Source organism: Alexandromys fortis, unplaced genomic scaffold, assembly GCF_014885135.2.
Source record: "Alexandromys fortis isolate MF-2015 unplaced genomic scaffold, M_Fortis_MF-2015_v1.1 scaffold_98, whole genome shotgun sequence".
In the NCBI taxonomy this organism is placed as follows: Eukaryota; Metazoa; Chordata; class Mammalia; order Rodentia; family Cricetidae; genus Alexandromys; species Alexandromys fortis.
The window spans coordinates 6,637,094-6,639,821 of record NW_026068002.1 but is presented as its reverse complement, the minus strand read 5'-3'; the positions used below and the strand labels follow the sequence as shown (position 1 = coordinate 6,639,821).

Below are 2,728 nucleotides of genomic sequence, written 5' to 3'. Positions count from 1 at the left end.
TGCTCATCATAGGCTCCTGTATAAGGAAGTGAATCAAGGAGTGCGCTGGGGAATTTTCTCTAACTCTCCTTTTCTCTCTAAATCTGATTCACTATGACGATTCCCTCGTAACATATCAACTTTAGCCGTTTCTGTCTCATAATTAATAAAGTTTCCCAGGCTCATGTGGCGTGGGGCATACTTTATTTCCTCAAGGACTGCTTTAATAAACGGTGGGGCCGAGCCAAGGACGTACTTTGATCTCTTGGTAAGCGGTCAGCTAAAAACAGAAAAGATTATAAATACAGATAAAGATCATTCAGGGTGCCAGGAGGGCTTGCTCCCAAGGCTATCTCCAGATATGAGATCTGCCTACGGCATCAGGTCCTATCTTGACCACTGATTGCCAGGGGACCGCCTGGGGCTTCGCTCCAGAAAGCTCTAACCCCAATCCTTCAGCAGGCAAAAGCCAGCGCAGAGGCATTTTGTCACTACACGGCAGTCACTGCTATGGACATGGCAACTGACCCTGGCTCCTGACCAAATAGTGAATGTTTACTAAAAAGTGGGGAAAAGCCTCAGGTCAGTTCTCAGAGGAGTCAGAACCTGGACTCTACTTTAGGATCTTTCCCCTCTGTATTTTGTTTTATTCAACTGTGCCTCAGGTGGGTCTGGGGAATTGAGTCCTGGGTGTTTGTAATCTCATCTTTTGAATTTTCGGCAAAGACCTGGGAAGATAGGAGGCTACAGAAATACGGACGCTTATGAATGCTCAGCTCTGCTTGGCCTTTCCCCTAGTCAAGGTCTTTTTGTAGTCTCCCTGTCCATCAAATTCTGGCCGTTTCCTCAGCACTTTGATCTAGAGTTCAAAGGCTGGGGATGCATAGAAAATGTGTGTGTGAACATGGGACCTAAGGAGTCTTTATCCAGACGCCTGCCAAATTGGTACTGGCAGCGTTCATAGTCCTTAGCGCAGAGAGAGCGCTTCTGTGGCAGAGTAGCGCTGGCAGAGGTGCGACTTGGAGGGAGGGATAGACATTGTTGGGTCGAGTCACTGGGAAACCTGAGTTCCTGCTCCCCGTAGCTAAATTCTAGCTCATTCTTTCTTGTCTCTATTGCTTGTTCTTCCTAACTATGTTCTATTTTTAGCAGGCACAAACTATACTTGAGCTTTTGTTTGTTTGTTTGGTTGGGTTTTTTTGACACATGTAGCTGAAAAAAAAAGTTTTCCCTAGTCTTGACAGCTCCTCTTCCCTCCTGTGGCTTCCCTCTACCAGGGGATTCCACATGTGGCCTAAGACTGCCAGTCACATCCAAACGCCACAGGACGCCATCACCATCTATCCCCAGAGGGCCGGCTAACCTCAAGGTAAGTTCCAGGGGTCTTTGCGAGGCTGCACGTCTTCTGAGAATCTTTAGATGCTTCCTTCATCCCCCGACTTGAATCAGAGGCATGGTCGCAGCACGAGCCTGCAGTTTTATAGCCTAACAGACACATTTGGACAGAAATCCCCCACTTTTGCTCTCCCCATCAGTATAGAACATTCAAAAATGAAGCCAAATGTCTCCGAGAAACATTTGTGGGGATAAACTGATTGGATGCTAAGACACCTCCGTCTCAGGCTACCATCGTCCCTGAGTCCCTGATTTATTTTGGTACTGAAACGGTTGCAGTGCCACCATTCAGCCACATGTTAATTTTTTTGTTTGTCTATGCAAGGGTGCAGACTACATATGGTTTATTTCAATTAGCTTAATTGTTTTTGGTATTTAATAGCTAATTGTCTTAATTAGCTTCCGAAGCACAACAATGCTGACAACGGTAATGACTACATCTTATCCATATGGTTACAGAAGACAGATGAGTCGGTCTCCCATCCTCGGGCTGTGTCTGTCCCAGGAGGACAGGGCAGATGCACGAGAGGAGGAAGATGGAAGTCCTCAAGAGAGCTGACCTGGCCTTGAAAGCAGAAACCTGAATATTAAGAATAAAGAGGAGGTGATGGATGGGAAAATAAAACGGGAGAATGAAGGATTTATGGAGAACCCGAGTCATCAATTCCCTTAATGCAGATACCCCAGAGTGATGCGGGGTGAATAATGATACGGACGACCACACATTTCACAGGTCCGGCAGGCTATATTGGCTCTGCTCTGAAGAGGCCATGTTTGAAGAACAGACTAGAGTACCGAGTGTGAGAGATGTCCCATGGTACAATCTGTCTTAGGAATCGCTGGTACCAGTCAGAGCCTGGGGGACATTTCTCTAGCCAGTTTGGCTCAGAAATAGTTCAGAGCTAGTGCCTGGCCCACAGTAGGAGCTAATGTATGTTTTAATCAGCAGCGCTCTGGAACTCTGACAGGCTTAACCTTCTAGATTGACACTCAGCAACTCCTTCACTGCTGTTGCCATGGTGTGATTCCCCCATCCCCCTTGATCTGGCCACCTCTGCCAGACTTAAAACTGGTCCTTTGGCATCTATCCTTACACTCTAGAGTTCATTCTTTTTTATATATGATTTTAAAGAAGTTACATTTAAATCTTTATTTACCTAATGTGTATGGGGAGGGGAACTCATGTGTCACGGGATATATGTAGTGGTAAGGGGATGACCTTTGACCCCCTTCCACCGCGTGGGTCCTGGGGGATCAAACTGAGGTCATCAGGCTCCGTGACAAACACTTCTACCCATTGAGCCATCTTGCTGGCCCCAGAATTCGCTTTTAACAGAGTAAGTGTCTTAACTTG

The 2,728-nt window shown here is 46.5% G+C and overlaps 1 long non-coding RNA gene across 1 annotated transcript; it reads left to right on the top strand.

The window, feature by feature from the left end:
* Positions 1-435: 435 nt before the first annotated feature.
* On the top strand, positions 436-2,000 carry LOC126512936 (uncharacterized). The gene is made up of 3 exons (XR_007595202.1): positions 436-561; positions 1,257-1,348; positions 1,834-2,000. It is a non-coding gene; the product is annotated as an uncharacterized lncRNA (long non-coding RNA).
* Positions 2,001-2,728: the final 728 nt, after the last annotated feature.